The sequence below is a fragment of the Tenrec ecaudatus genome, chromosome 8, assembly GCF_050624435.1.
Source record: "Tenrec ecaudatus isolate mTenEca1 chromosome 8, mTenEca1.hap1, whole genome shotgun sequence".
NCBI lineage: Eukaryota > Metazoa > Chordata > Mammalia > Afrosoricida > Tenrecidae > Tenrec > Tenrec ecaudatus.
In genome coordinates this window covers 118,058,839-118,075,617 of record NC_134537.1, presented here as the reverse complement: position 1 = coordinate 118,075,617, position 16,779 = coordinate 118,058,839, and the positions used below count along the sequence as shown (strand labels likewise).

The following is a 16,779-nucleotide window of genomic DNA, read 5'->3' as shown; positions in this document are numbered from 1 at the left end:
GTTTTTGCATAAGGGGAGATATTTCAATGGTGTTTAATGCACTCTCCTTTGAAATAATCACATACCCCTCCCTACAATCATAGATTGTGTTAGTTTCATGACAATACGGACTTCGAAAGCTCTCGAGAGGTAGCATTATGTAATGGAATAAAAAGAGATTAGGCGTTCTGGGTCTGTACCTGCGCATCTCTAGCTGGGTGACCAGGAGCTAGTCATTGATTTTTCTGAGTTCTCACACTTGAGAAACGGAGATAATCCTATCTATAATCCTCCAGCTTTTGTTGCGAGGGCATAATAGTGTGCTGGATCCATAAAAAATGCCTTACAAATGTAAATGGTAATAAGCAGGGTTGGATCCAACCAATAAACAAACATTTACTTTTTAATCTATTGTGAGCAACTTCACATTTCCCCCCACGTCAAAGACTGCTCCTAGGTATGGCTGCCATCTGCCTCCCTTCTAAGGTCACAGCATCTTCCTCGGTTCAGATTTACCATAGGGATGGCGTCCCGGGAAAGCAAGGTAAGAATGCCTGCTGAACAACGCGTTCACTTCGGATTAGTAAATAAACACAAGGTAATTAGCGCGTGCCTTTGGTTATTGGTTATGACATTGATGAGGTATGCTAATTAATCTGTTAGTCATGGTATGAGAAACTTGGAGAAATACAGCATCCTCCGATTAAGTCTCCAAATAAAGCTTTTAAACGCTTATGGTGACTCTAAATCAGGTAATTAAAACAATTAAAAAAAACCTGGACCCAGGTTCTCCGACATTTAGTGGATTTGTAATCTCTCATAGGTGGGATATCGTATTTAGAGGTTTGTATTTAAAATATGCCTTCGTTGTTACCCTATCAGTCTCTCACTGGGATACGATAGGACTGGCTTTTTTGTTTTATACTTTTATTGGGGGCTCTTACATCTATCACAATCCATACATTCATCCAGTGTGTCAAGCACCTTTGCACACATGCCACCAACATCATTTTCAAAGCATTCTCTTCCCACCTGAGCCCCTGATATCAGCTCCCCATTTCTTCCCCCACCCTCCCCTTCCCTCACTAACCCTTGATAAATTATAGATTATTATTTCCATCTCTTACCTCGTCTTCCGTCGCCCCTCGCCCACTCTCCCCGTTATTCGTCCCCCTAGGCGGGGGTTCTAATTGATCTCTCAAGGCATCTTTATGGACGGAAGACTGTCTCCTCTTTGCCCCTTAACTTTTCGACAGCTTAACTATTGGACAGCCCGGGCCCATTAAAAATACAGGAGAGAGTATCTTATGGTCCTAAAAGGCAGTTTTAGGTAACTTTTGCTCAGTTTAGCAAAGAGGAAGGATTTTGTCAAAAGTCTGTGTGGCCTACATTCTCTGCCTTTCCACTGTCTGGGAAGCCTGGCGTCCTAGCAGTTCCAGGCTGGGCTACGAACTGCAAGGTCAGCAGGTGCTCTGCTGGCGACAGACTGGGCTCGTCCAGGTGGTCCCTGAAACTCACAGGGGCAGTTCTGTCCCGTCATAGGGCCACTCGGAGAGGGAATGAAGGACGGACCGACCGCAGTGAGTTGCTTGCTTTTGTTTTCCCACTGTTGGTTCCCATGGCACAAATCCTGGGGCACTTCTCGAGCACTCGGCTCGGGCCTGTCCGCTTCCGCCTGGATAAGCCTGCACCTCTCCCCCCGCGGCCCGCCTCCCGCGAGGGCCGCCCCGCCAGCAGGAAGGAGCCCTTGGAAGGCAAGCCCAGGTGGCGAGGAGAGTGAGGTAGGAGACAGAACGTTCTGGGCAGCGGGCCTGAGCCGGCCCCCGGAGCAGGGCGCGGCCGGGCGCGGCGCCCGGGGGCCCCGCGCGGCGTGGGGACGGCCGGGGGCGCGGGCAGTGGCCCGGGGCGCCGCGTGGCACGTGGCAACAGGTGTAGCGCCGTCCCCGGTGGCCGCCCCGCACCCCGGGGCGCGTTCGCACTGAGCCGGGGAGCGCGCGGGGCCGCGGGAAGCAGCGAGCTCCCGGGGAGCGGGCGGGCGGCGCGGGCCGAGCGGCGGACCGAGCGAAGGGGGCTCGGCGGGCGTCCCCAGGTGCGACGAGGGGCTCCGGCCCGTTTCTCAGGGCGCAGCCCCCGGGAAGCGGCGGGGCAGCCGCGGGGGGCGGGCCGAGCGGGAGCGGGTTTATTTACCAGTGCGCGACTCTCCGCCCAGGCTCCACCCCCGGCGGCCGGGCGGCGGGCGCTGCGGGTCACCGCCGGGCGAGGGCGGGGCGGGGGCGGGGCGGGGGCGGGGCGCACGGCCCAGGTGCAGCCACTGCCCGCGGGCACTGATTGCACGGCCCGCCTGGGTGGGCCCGCGGCACCCGCGCCGACGGTCAAGGGCGCCCGGGTGCAGGGCTCACAGCCTCGGCGGCGGGGGTTCGCCGCGGGCGCTGCGGTAAGTGCGGAGCGCAGTCGATGGCCACTCCGCCGGCTGTCCGCGGAGGGCATCTCGGGCGAGCGTGGGGGAGTCCGGTAGGGTGTCGCGGCGGCTTTCGGGGAGCGGGGGTGAGGTGCGAGTGGGCGACGGGGATTCTGGAGGCGCGGGTGCCAAACTTGGAGAAGAACGGGGAGCTCGGCCGGGCCGCGCGGACTCTGCGGAGAGCAGGGCTCACGTGGGCAGCGCGGCTCGCGGCGCGGAGAGGTGGGGGTGTCTGGGCGCTGTCTGTCTGGGGCTCCGGGGTGGACGGCGGTCTGCGGCACTCCCCTCGGCCGGAGGCCGCCCCCGACACTGGACCGTCCAGCTCTGGGCTGGCTGCGCGCCTGGGCCCTCCTCTGCGCCCCCCCCCCCACCCCGTGAGCGGACCAGCGGGGCTGAAAGTGTGGGCCGCTGGTGGTTCTGCAGGGACCAGGGTTCTCCTCTGCGGGCCGCGCTTCTGCCCGGTGACGAAAGTCACCTACCTGGTGGACCGCTGAGAGTCAAGGGTGGGCTTGTGTGTACCTTACGGAAGTAGTGTTCTCCCCCTTTTTCAGGATACTGTCATACTAAATTATTTGTTGATTTCGATTTGGGGTACTTATTTGAAAGAACGAAGAGGTTAATTTCTTATCAACCTATATAAAGTTGTACATGTTTTGTTAGTATGTATTTTACGTGTCATGGTTGCTGCGTGGTTGGTTTGTTTTGTATGCTTCTATAAAACTAGGGGCTTCTTCAAAACATGGGCTTTCCTGTATTGTCAACTGATTAGGATTTCAGGGTGGGGGAGGGCGGGGCGCTTGGCATACTACATCGTCATGACTTTAAGGTGGGGCAGGGAGGATTCACTCAGATAGCAATGCAATGTTGGTCCTACGAGGAATGACACCGTAGGTTGTATGTTAGTATTATGCGCATATTAATATTATGCACATTTGAATATATACTTCATTTCAGGGATAGTTAGGATAGATGGACAAGTCATATTCAACTACGAGTTCCTATTTATACATGGCTTATGGAGTCGCTCTGAGTTGGAGAAGGCTGGATAGCAGCGGCCTGAGTTTTTCAGGGTATAAAAACTTTCATGTTTTTTTCTCTTTAAGCATGACTCATTTCATAAGGAAAGCTATACAAAAAAACAACAAAACAATGAATTAGTTTAAGTTCTCAGAACTACTTGTCCAAAAAAGGCAAACATAAATAAATAAAAACTAAAATCTTAGTAGTGGAATTTAGTTAAAAATCTACATTTTTAATGTGCTCCGACTTTTCTCACGTGTCCCTAAAAATATTGTTATGTAGGAAACAATGCTTACGAATGATCTGCACCCTTTAATTAGATGTCACCTAAACAGGGTTACACTTGCAGTATTTCTTGGGGTTATGAAATTCCAGATGCATTTCTTGCATCATTTCTTGGAATATACACAATAGTTACTAGGATTAAGCATTTAAAAAGTATGTCACTTCGTAACCCTGTACTAGGCCTGTTCTGTTGCAATTGCAAAAGTCATGCTGCCCACCTATTGGCTAAAAATTGGTGGATTCAGAAAAAGCATAAGAATGAAACAATCTCACTAGTCAAGGTAATAGCTGTTAATATTTTTCATGTTACAGTGCATAATATTTAGAATTGTTGCAACCTTTATATAGATGAACTGGTTTCAATATTTAAATGTATGCTTATTTTAATTACAAATTTTGAACACCAGAGATCTATTTCTCATTTGTATTTTATTTTAGTTGAATGTAATATTAATTTCATCTCTGGGATAGATGTTTTCTATTGATGTTTTTTTAATGAATTTTTACTTTTGCCTTTCATATCCCAGATATTCCTGCCCCACCTCATTTTGTCTTTTGCTTTATTATGATTATGACCTACAGACATTAACGTCGAGCTCTGTGTGTTTGCTCTGTTGACTTGTTTTTAGGCTATGAGGGAGAACTTGTACCCTGCCTGCCTCCTAGCTCTTTGGCAGTCTTTGCCTTGTACAGTGATGTGGTGGTCTTCCATTATCTGTCTTCCTGCGTGTATTTTATAAGGACAGCAGCATCCACATGGGATGACACATACCCCTCTCCCCCGCCCATGACCTCATATCAACGGATAACTTCAAGAAAGACCCACGGTTTTTGTTCAAAGGCTTCCAAGGCTTGAATATATTGCTTATTCACTCACTTTTTAGGGGGTGGTGGAATACAATTCATAATACATTCATAGGGGAAATTAAAAAAATAATTCCAAAATTATGAATTAGATTCTTCACAATTCCATTACAAGAATCTCTGTGTCCTAGATAAAAGCTGTTGCAAAGCAGATGGTCTATTGATGAGAGGTAATCGTGCATGTTGCGTACAATGTTAGAAGCAAATTCTTTGAAACCAGAGCAGAATGCTACTTTGAATCCTAGGAGTAGAAAGTCTGTAAGATTTGTTGTGTTGTGATGATGTATATTAGACCTATAGTCCCTTTATGATATTCAATCATAAAACAACAACAACAAAAGAGTTTTTTCTTTTTGATGTCCCAGTAGATCACTGGTTTGCAACCTGTGGGTCGCAACCCCTTTGGGGGTCGAACGCCCCTTTCATAGGGGTTGCCTGATTCATAAAAGTAGCAAAGTGACAGTTATAAAGTAGCAACAAAAATAATTTTATGTTTGGGGGGAACGTGAGGAATTGTATTAAAGGGTTGAGGCATTAGGAAGGTTGAGAACCACTGCAATAGATGAATATTTAGTTAAATTATTTTCCCAAATTAATTTCTAATACTTCCCATAGATTCGACTGCTTAGTTGAAGGGGGACAAAAGTCTTAGTCCTGATTTCCCTAACTTGAGTTTTCTTTTGTATTGTTGCTAGCTGCCACTGAGTCACTCCATGAACACAAGAACAGAATGAAACACAGTCCAGCCCTAAGCCATCCTCAGGATCAGCTGCAGATTGGGCCTTTATGATTCACAGGTTTTTCATTGGGCTGGTATTTAGAACATCTGGCCACCTTTCTTCCTGGTTGTTCCCAGGAAGTTCTGCTGACTCCTGTTTAATGAGCATCAAAGTCATATAGATAGTTGGTGGCTGTGCAGGTCCAGTCATTGAACCCAAGTCTCTGACATGAAAGGTAGAGAGGTCTGCCCCTGAGCCACCACTACCTTCTTTAGTACTGAAAACTCACTGCCTTCCAGGTGATTGCAATACACTGCGACCCCAGAAGACAAGGCAGAACTGCTCTGTCAGTTTTCGATAGGACTGTAACTGTTTACAGGAATCAAAGGCCTTATCTTTCTTTCACCTTAAGATACCAGCTGTTATCAAATCCGTTCCCACTTAGCACAGTTCCGGGAGTCAGGAGTAGAACTGGGCTCCAGATGGTTTTCAATAGCTGATCACCAGGCCTTAGGTCTTCTAAATACTTTTGGGCAGACTTACACCGGCAGCCTTTTGGTTGGCAGTCAACTGTATCAATTAGGGAGTTCTAACTATACATTAGGACTTCAACAGGCCTCACTGAAGGGAGTGTGTTCCCCATTGGAGCCTTAGTCTCTTTCTTTTTTATTCTCCATCCTTAAAAACAAGTTGTTTTAAAAACAACTCAATGGCATTGAGTTTGATTGTTTTTCCAATTCATAGCAACCCTATGGGGCAGGATAGAACTCCACTGTGGGTTTCTGAGACTGTAACTCTATGGGAGTAGAAAGCCTCCTCTTAGTCAAGTAGCAGCAGTGGATTCAGATGATGGGACTTGTGAGTAGCAGTCCAACGGGTAACCTCTATTTCACTAGGGCTCCTTTATTCATCCTTAGAGCCCCCTGTTTGAATTCCCGGGATGAGTGTCAGGTGTGTATGTGTTCTGCAGGGCCCTTAGAAGTGTCCCTGAACTTGCTCTGGAGGGAGTTGAGCCTTGGAGGAAGCAACCACTACTGCTCAGTTGGCAGACACCTGGGCCGCGATGACAGTGGCTTCCAGAGCAGATGAACAGCGTGATGGAGGATGAGTGATCCCATTCTGTAAGCAAAAAGGGACCCGATGGGGCAGCGAGACCTCAGGCAATCTGAAACTTGGTCCAGAAAAGCCTGCTTTGAGCAGGCTTGCCCTTACTTGGCTGGGGACTGAGTTTGATAGGATCTTTTTATTTAAAAAAAAAGTAAATTTCTGAACCAGGTTTTATAGAAGATTGCCCTAGGGATAGTTCTTTGAAGAAAGGAGCCTCACCCGTGTCCTTTTCCCTGATGGTATAAATGCATGACTTGCCCTTGCTCTCTTGGCCCAAGAAGAACAAAGCAGACTAGAGGTAGACGTTTCATGTTGGCCTTTTTTATATACAGGTCACTTGTTGTTAGTGGCTGTGGAGATGATTCTGACTCCTGGGGACCCCACGTATAGAGCTGAACTGCCCAAAGGCATTTTCAAGACTGACCATGTGGAAGATGACTAAGCCTGATTTCCAAAGCACTCTTGGTGGGTGGGTGGGAGTCACCAATATTTTCAACAGCCCCATGCTTAATGTCAGCACCCCCCAGACATTTCCTTCTATTTGCGTAGATGAAATACATCCTCTTTGTCATATGCCACGGGCCAATTTGCAATTTGTGACTGTCCTGATTTCTGACCTTTACCCCATCAGGAGGCAGAGTTTGCTTACCAAATGTGGGGTGTAAGCAAGATCGAACCAAGATGTACTTCACTTAAGTAAATAGCTTTCTAGCACGGCAGCAGTGCATATTTGCATATAGATAATCCTTGTTGACAAAAATCTTATCAGAGCATTAAAGCTAGTAGGTTTCCCTTAACTCTAAATTTAAGTTCCAAATTGAAGCGTTAATGAAAGATTTTATGTAAGTTACGGTAAGTTAAAAAAATAAAATAAAAGGAAGGAAGAAAAACTAACCTAGAAACTACTTGTTTTGTTTAAGTAGCAATAGTCCTGATGTCATCTACTGAGAAAACTTCTGTTTGCTTAGTGAACAGAATTGACCAGAATCTTTTCTTTTTTTTCCAAGCAAATGAAGCTGAATTAAAACTCAAAGATCAGAATGTCGGGGTTCAAGTTTTAAGGCCAGCCAGCCATAATTATCTTGATCTTCAACCATTAACTAAAAGGGATCAGGAAGTTTTGCATCTACACTGGCATCAAGAAAGGAATTGTTCCCTTTAAGAAAGATTCTTACTGACCAGAAGAGTGGGGGAGGGAGAAGCGGTGTGAAAAAAATACAGTGTTAAATAAATGTGTAACTTAACGTTGATGGCAGTATTCATTCAGCTTCCTGTTGGGTTGTTAGCTTACCTCTTCTACTTTTTTTCCATCAGAAACTTGGAAATATTTAACTTCCACACTGTTTGTCTATATACCACTCCTGAAGGGAAAGTCAATATTTCTTCACCTTATTTTAGATAAGCAGTTTGTAGGATGTGTTTAACAGTGTTCTGTGATAATTGGGGATTTTTTTCCCTTTTGCTGTTAGAATTTTAAATACACTTATTAACAATGGAAGATGGCAAGTTGAGATGGTGTCCTCGTTAAGCCTTAGCTTACTTGTCTAGGTGGTAGGAATGGAAACCGGTGTTATTGTTGTGGAGCAATGAGTGGGTTCCTGCTCCCAGTGGCCCTGTAGCACCCTAGAGAATTGCTCCAGAGAACCTTCTAGGCTATACATCATTTCAGAAGCATTGCCAGGTCTTTCCTCCAGTGGAGCAGCTTGTGGATGCAAACCACCCACCTTTGAGTTAGCAGCCAAGCACTTAAAAAGGACAAAGACAAGGCAAAGACCCATCATACCAATAAAGGAGGCCTTACACCTAAGGCCATAATGGTGTCTAAGGACTCACAGAAGACTGGTCACTCAAATAGGACATGGAGAACAAAGGAAAGGTCACTAACCCTGACTGGTGGCAGATCAGGTCATCACCGTTGCAGGCAGGGCTGCAGAAGTAGAAGAGGGTGGTTCCGAAGGGATCAATGATCAGGAATCAAAGAACAAAAAAATCATATCATTGGGTGCACACCTCCATGATACGATCGCTGAGGACAAACGGGTGCATAAGCAAATGTGGCGAAGAAAGCTGATGGTGCCCGGCTATTAAAAGAGATAGTATCTGGGGTCTTAAAAGCTTGAAGGTAGACAAGTAGCCATCTAGCTCAGAAGCAACAAAGCCCACATGGAAGAAGCACAACAGCCTATGGGATCACGAGGTGTCAAAGGGATCAGTTATAAAGCATCATCAGGAAAAAAAAAATCTTATAGTGAATGAAGGGGGAAGTGCAGAGTGGAGTCTCAAGGCCCATTTGTCGACCACTGGAGATCCCCTTGGAGAGGGGTCTAGGGGAGGAGATGAGTCAGTCAGGGTGCGATGTAGCACCGATAAAGAATACAGCTTTCCTCCAGTTCCTAAATGCTTCCTACCCCCCACCCCACCCCACTACCATGATCCGAATTCTACCTTGCAAGTCTGGATAGAGCAGAGGTTATACACTGGTGCAGATAGGAGCTGGAGGCACAGGGAATCCAGTGTGGATGATACCTCCAGGGCCAGGGGTGTGGGTGGTGATACTGGGAGAGTGGAGGGTGAGTGGGTTGGAAAGAGGGAACTGATTACAAGGATCTACATGTGACCTCCTCCCTGGGGGACGGACAACAGAAAAGGGGATGAAGGGAGACGTCAGACAGGGCAAGATATGACAAAATAATAATTTATAAATTATCAAGGGCTCATGAGGGAGGGGGGAGCAGGGAGGGAGGGGGAAAAAGAGGACCTGATGCAAAGGGCTTAAATGGAGAGCAAATGCTTTGAAAATGATGAGGGCAAAGAATGTACAGATGTCCTTTACACAATTGATGTATGTATGGATTGTGATAAGAGTTGTATGAACCTCTAATAAAATTTTTTTTTAAAAAGTGGAAGAGGAACTGCAGTTGGGATACATACACTGCAACCTGGGAACATTGACAAGATTGGGTTAGGGCCCTTGACCCAGTTAGTCAGTGATTCGTGACTCTGACCTTCAGACCCCAAATCCCATCAAAGGCACACCAGGACAAGTCTGTAAGGGCTAGGCTAGCCTTCCCTGGCCTGGCTGGGGGAGTAGCAATCCACTTTCTACCACTCCGCCCGAGGGCAAAGCTTCTACATTGCGGGCTTCAGAGGAGAGTGTGTGGATATTCAACAATGGGTTTAGGGTTTCCATTGCAAATTGTCCTGCTCATTTAAGCTCTAACACACTTTCTAGACTGAAGTGGATTAGGAAGAAAGGCCTAGGCATCTGTCTCCAAACATCAGCCTAAGACATCTGTCTTCAGACATTCAGCTGGTGCAGAATGCGGAAGACTTTGAAATCCCGTAGATTCCAAACTTTCTGGAGCCATGGAAGCTGGATGAACCCCTGAAACTCATCCCGAGTTAATCTTTAGACTTATAATTAAAAGTATCTGAAGTTTTCCTAAAACAATCATTCACATTAACTACTTAAAGAAGGTCTGGCTTGTGCATTGAGCTCTTTTAAGAATTGTATGAAATAAAATTTACAACAGCGACTTTAGGAGTTTCCAACCTCGAGGGCAGTGAATGAAGGCTAATGGGGGAAGAAGCCAGACAAGGACCGGGAGAATGGTTGCACAACTGAGAATGTGATTAATGTCAGGGGCGTGTATGTGTGGACACTGGTGAATTGATGTAGGGTTTGCTATGTGTAGTTTCAGCACACGCAGGGCAACAAATCAATAACATTTAACACACAAAGCCCTATGGATCACAGTGGACTGGTCCCCGTTTGGTAAAGGAGATGACCCGATTGGTAATGGGGATGATTACCAATATAATTAAAAAATAATACTACGAGAAAATAAGAAAATACGTATTAATTTATAATTTATCAAGGGGTCCCAAGGATGGGATGGGGGAGGGAGGGAAAAAAAGAGTGAATACCAAGGGCTCAAATAGAAAGTAATTGTTTAGAAAATGAAGACAACATATGCATAAATATGCTTGATACAATTGATGTATGGATTGTTATAAAAGCTTTAAGAGCCCCCAATAAAATTATCTTTAAAAAATTAATAAAAAAGGGTTTTTAAATGAGAGCCATTCATTTCCTTACTGCTGTTCTGTACTTTCTCTCCCACCCACACCCATTGTTACTCGCTCAGCAGGCAGAGAAGGTGCTGCGGGTGCTCCTCCACCTTCTGCCCTTGGAGCAGGTTGAAGTAGAGTGGGGGGGGCACTTCCTAGTGCCTTCTGCATGATACTTTTATTGTATTCTGAAGAGCCGTTCTCAGACCCTTATGTAAATATTTGTTCTGAATTGATTCCAGTTATGATTTTGTGGTTTTTTGTTCCACAGGCAGTTGTAAGTTGATAATTTCTCTTGAATGGCGACTTTTGGATGGCTGTTGTTGTTTTTTCTGTCCAGAGAGGTTTATGTCCCCATCCAACAGAGGGATGCAGATGCCTTCTTGTCTAGAATTCTTTCTCCTGTTTAGTAAAATTTTCATCTCAGAGTAGCTTCACATTTTGTTAAACCTCTTTTTTTTTTTTTTGACAGTTTGACATGCGGTTTGGCACATCTTTTTTTTTCTTTTATTTTAACAATTTATTGGGGCTGATACAATTCTTTTCACAGTTCATACATATACATACATCAATTGTATAAAGCACATCTGTACAGTCTTTGCCCTAATCATTTTTTTCTCTTTTCTTCTTTTACATTTTATTAGGGACTCAAACAACTCTTACCACAATCCATACATATAAATACATCAATTGTATAAAGCACATCCATACATTCCCTGCCCCAATCATTCTCAAGGCATTTGCTCTCCACTTAAGCCCCTTGCATCAGGTCCTCTTTGTTAAACCTCTTTGAGGCGTCTCTTAGAGCCCCCTTGTTGCATTTTATTCAATAAAAGATCTAGTTGAATGTTCTGTTTTATGTGTTTAAACATTTCTAGATGGGGATACTGAGGGGAAATGTGCAGATGGATTTAATAATTAGTTTTAATTCCAAGGTGGGAAGGGTGGGCTCCGGTCAGTGTAAAGAAGATGGGAGCAGAAAAAAAACCCCACACCTCTGCATTTTTGTTTTCTGAAAAACTTTATAGGTTATTTAAAATATTGTACCTAAGCAAGAAATGCCCCATCTAGCTTGTTAAGTCAAATGTTTAAAATTTACAGTCTTTTAGCTACATAAACCATGAAAGTCATATTGTACTTATATCTGTAAGCCGGGTTGAACTTGAATGAATGAGCTCTGCCCCACCCAGGTCAGGGCATTGCTTTTATCCATTCCTCACTCCCCTTCTTATTGAATTTGCAATAATAAAACAGATGGAGGTATTTCAAACAGTTGGCTAGAGTTTGCGCTCTCTGAAGTATTAGGAAACCCTGGGTGTAGAAGTGGAGAAGCTGGTGGCTAAGGGACGTTCAGGGCGGGCATGTGATGGAGAGTGCACACATGTAGCGATTAGGTCTGGGATCTGCTATCTTAGCCTTGTGACCTTGGTGAGCTACTTCATTGCCTCTGCACCCCTGAGCCGTGGGGATAGTACCTGTGTTTGGGCAGGTCCTGATGCCATGCATATAAAGGATTATGAACATGTTAATTTTGTGTCCTTGTTGTCTCAACCTTCTGAATCATGGGTAGACATTCCATTTACTGCACACAACTCAAGCAAGCTTCGGTGGTGGTGGTGATTGGACTTGCTGGTGCTTTCTGTCGGCAAAAAAAAAAATTCTAGATACAGTGGCCTTTACTCATTTTCTGGGAACATTTTGTTGTGCTTCTGGTGAAGGTTTACATAGCACCTTAATTTTCTAATCAGTTTTCTAATCTAATCTGGGGCATTGCATGCAATTCACACAATAAGTCAGCACCCCTTCCACCTTTCCCTCCTGGGTTCCCTGTTTGCATTTGTTGGGGTTCCCTGTCCCTCCTGCCTTTTTATCTTTGGTTTGGGCAACAGTGCTCATTTGGTCTTGTAGTCTCGATTGTCCCAGGGTGCACATTGTTCCCTGGTGTTGTTGTTTATTTTTAATTGTTGTTGTTCTATTAATTAACCAGGAGCCTTGGGATGGTGCAGTGGTCACTCATTGGGCGGCTAACCGCAAGGCCATCAGTCCCAAACCACCAGCGGCTCCTCGGGAGAAAAGTGGGGCTTTCTACTCCTCTGAAGAGTTACCGTCTCAGAAGCGTACAGGGGGCAGTTCTACCCTGGCCAGTAGGGTCTCTGTGAGTTAGCATTGACTTGATGGCAATGAATTTGGTTTGACTTTTACTTCACTGACAGATGGCTTCCAGGAATGTCTTCAATTTTGAGCCAGAAGAATTTTGTAGGGTTTAGTCTTGGCGTTTCTGCATTCTTGAAAAAAACTCGAAGGATAGGTACCTTTGAGATTATTTATTCTAGGATTCAGCTTTGTCACCTCTTGGTTTTCTTTAGAGTTTGATATGAGTGGCTTCTTGATATTTTGTGGCACTTGAAGTGCAGTTTTATTTCATTTTCTATAATACAGCAGATGCTAAAGTCTGTATAACATCACCACTTTCCTATCAGCATATTTTCAAAACACTAATAGTTGAGTCATCACTTTGAAACTAATGTACTTGTAGATTTTAAAGTATCAATTTTACCCTGCAATGTAGTCCAGTTAGGTTCCTATGTATGATTTCCAGTTGTAAAGTGTTATCATTCACATGTTTAAATATGAAAACAATCTGAATTTTCATCTTCCAGGCTAAGTGAAATAATAATAATAATAAATTGTGTATAAGCACCTTGTAAATGCAAAACCACATACTCTAAGCATGCTTTCATCCAGTTATCACATCCGCCCTGTGACTTGGGCAGGGCAGTTTGTGAGCTCTTGTTTGATAGATGTTGCAGAGAGGACCAGGTGGCTGGTGTGTTTGATTTTTGTGGCTTGTTATCGAACTTGGGTTGGGATCTGTCTTTTTCTACCCTTCCACTCTTCACTCCCAAGATGACACTGTGACGTGGCTACTTTAGTTCCATCGAGATAATACATCACTGTTGATAGGATATTCTGGTTTTTGGTGCTGAAGTGGGATCAATGTCATGTAGCATTTTGGATATGTGAAATTCCAGATGACATAATTATGGTTTGGTATTTTTCCATTTTCTAACCACAGAATATAAAACAGAATACCAGATGTTGCAGCCCATTTAGATTAGTAGCACAAATGGAAAGTTGACGGTTAAGGTCATTATAATTTATAGTGCATTTCTCATAAGGTTTTATAGTTTTCTAATAAAGTTCTACTAGTTTTACTTACTGAACTCATCACATTTTGCAGGTTACCTAGCAAGGCCTTGTCTGTTGAACAGAGTGTAATATTTGTGGAAACTTTTCTATAAGCATTTTGAATCTACTTTCATTATTTTAAGCTACAATGAAGCAGATCATTATTGGGGCATGTATTATTCTGGGTACTTTAGAGAAACAAATCCACAGAAACTCATGTATAAGAGAGAATTTTATATAAAGGGTAAGTGCACATCAAGAAAACATCCCAACCCAGTGCTGCCCAGGCCCACAAGTCCAACATTAACCCATATGTCCGACACCAATCCACGACGTCCTCCTCCATCTCTCAAAACACACATTATGATGTCGACTGCAGGAGGAAAGCCGAGTCAGTGAGTGTGTCAGCATCTCAGCGCTGGCAGGGTTCTCCACACGGCTGCTCCAGCACCCAGGGCTGCATCGGGGTAGGTCCATGAGGCTTCTCCTTGGGGATGTCTTGCAGGAAGTGATCCTTGCCAGCTGGAGCAGGGAACTGGCTAAGGCAGCTGCACCCTGGTCCGACCACCAGAAAGCAAGAAACCCTAAAACTAGAAAGGCGGGACTCACCAAACCATTTATCTCTCTGCCCTTCAATTAACCCCATATGTGTTTATCGGCCAAGTTGGCACAATAAACTAACTACCTCAGGGCAAATGGAGGTAACCCCAGATGGACATTTAACTGGGAAGTGAGACCTAGTATCACTCATAACTGGAGAGATTAATTCCCCACAAAATAATTGTTACACCCTGGTTCTCAGTCATGTTTTTTACCATCAACCCCCCTAATTCTAAAGTGACCTTAAGGAATGTGCAGAGTTTATAAGTACGTAGGCCCATTTGTGAAGGTTGGCCCTTCCTTTGGGTTGCTGCTGAGACATTAGACGTGTCCTACATTGACCTTGGGTTCAAGAATTCTTGTTTGCTAGTGGAAAGTCTATCAGAGGTAATCCTTCTCAAGTAAAGGAAGTTGATGTTTAGCGAAGGTTGGGAGGTAAAAGGTAAGGTGCCAGGTTATGCAACCACACACAGACATGGATGGGCACTTTTCAGTTGGCCTTGGCATGCTTCCGATGGAAAATTATTTCCTTTTTGCTAAGTGAACTTTAAAGAGAGATGACACCCAACTGAACGGTGCCGACAGAAAGCTGCTCAAGGCCGTTTCACCCTTCCACTGGTAACTCCACCTCTCCCCCATTCCCTTAAAGTTTTACTAACCTTTGGGTAACTTTAACTAGCTGAATGCGGTTTTGAGCCTGAAAGGTTACCAAGTGTCTTTATCTAAATCATTTCTTTGGCCACCTATACATTTTTGTTGTCATTTATGTAGGCATAAATGGTAGTTTGACTTCAGTTATTTACTTAAAGAAGAAGATGTCTTGAGCACCTTATGAGCGTTCCAAAGACAGAGCGTAGGAAGCAGTCACTTTATGCACCAGGGCAGCAAAACTTTCCGTTTTTAAGGTTCGCCAAGTGACTAGGCCAGGTTCTTGAACATAACATACTCTATGGGCCAAGCAGGCAGGACTTACCAGTGAGGGAGAGGGCGAGTTCTGGTCTGTTGCAATGGTCAAGAAGCTCCACCCCTCCAGTCTCGTCAGTGGATTTTCATACAGTTCCTGTGGAGGCAGCCATAGGTGTGGTTGTGGGTGTTCAGTCTGATCAGGGGTTGAAACCCCAAGTCTTTGGTCCGACAGCCTTGGATTCCAGCCAGTTTCATCGGCCATTTTGTTGTTTACTTCTTTATTCTTGGTGACCTCTTGTCAGCCTTTTTATTGTCCACGTTACTCCATTTTGTATGCTCTATTCAGAAGAAGAATCCTTTCTCTATTTGTCCAACACTGTGTTGGAGTCAGCTCTGTTTACGGTCTCCTGCTTGTAAAGTGGTCATCGAAACTTACCCACAGTGTGATGCAACATTAAGGAGAGTATTGTTTTGTTCAGCTCGATATGAATAGCTGTTGGAACAGTGCTCTATATTAGAGGTTCAGTAGATTGTGGAAGGCAAGCTGATATAGTCTGAGAACTAGGAGGGGGCTTCAAAAAGCTCACAGAAAAAATGTAATGGAAAGATCGTGAATTTCCCCACAGACTTTTAAAAGTCCCCTCTTATCATTTAGAATCTCAGGTGTCTGTTTGGGACATCAGGCGTTTGGTTTGTGGTCTTGACCTGCTTTTCCAGGTAGGTCTCTGGTTGTAATGCCCTTCAGGGCCATAGCCAGAGGGTGTAGGTGGAGTCCTTCATGAACTGACTTACAGGAGAATATTCTTGCTAACCCTGGATGGTTTGATGCCTATGTGACCAGATTAAAATGCTCAGGAGGCGTGGTTAACACAAAATTTTTAACTACGGTCAGTCAGAGGGAATTCATTGGAAAGTGGATTCCAGGGGCAGAAGCAGAAAAGCATAAAACATCTGTAGGCATCAAATAGCTGGATAAATGAATATGTTCCAGCATATACATGGCTGTTTATGGGCCACTTGATCTTTAAACATGTTGTTCCAGTTAAGAAAATAAATGGAGCACCATGCAAACTGTCTGTTTGGAAAACCTACTTCCACCAGGTCAGTCTGGACTCACAGTGACCCAAGGTTGCAATCTTGATGGAAGCAGGTGGCGGGTCACATGGCTCCCTCTTGTAGCAACTCGTGAGCTTGAACCCATGACCTTTTGATTCGAAGCCAGATGCGGCGAGCACCTAGCTCAAATATATAATTATATGCGTTTCGACCAATGACATGTCTATGTAACCAGCACTCAGTGAAAGAGAACACCCACACCATTTCAGAAATTTTTCTTGGCCACATGAAAGATTTTTACTGAACTTTAGTCACTAAAGTGAGGATAATCATGAAGCTACTTCATGAGCTTGTTGGTGGTATAACAGCTATTATAAATTGTGTGAGAGTTAAAAAGTTTCCAAACATTTTAATTGACTCCTGAAGCAACCGTACAGCATGGTTGGTTGCTGTGACCACGATTTTACAGCGGAGGGAAATTAGGTCACGGTTAGAGTTAGAGCCCACTGTGAATGATGCCCCACG

The 16,779-nt window shown here is 44.7% G+C and overlaps 1 protein-coding gene across 6 annotated transcripts in view; it reads left to right on the top strand.

The window, feature by feature from the left end:
* The first annotated feature begins 1,626 nt into the window (after nt 1-1,626).
* The window catches only part of MTUS1 (microtubule associated scaffold protein 1), a 158,508-nt gene continuing 143,355 nt past the window's right edge, over nt 1,627-16,779 (top strand). For 5 of the 6 annotated variants that reach the window (XM_075556774.1, XM_075556776.1, XM_075556773.1 and 2 more), the window contains exon 1: nt 2,267-2,413. The gene's annotated coding sequence lies outside the window, so the exon portion shown is untranslated. Of the gene's footprint in view, nt 1,761-2,266; nt 2,414-16,779 lie in introns of those variants that run through there. The other variant, XM_075556772.1, reaches the window with a different exon arrangement.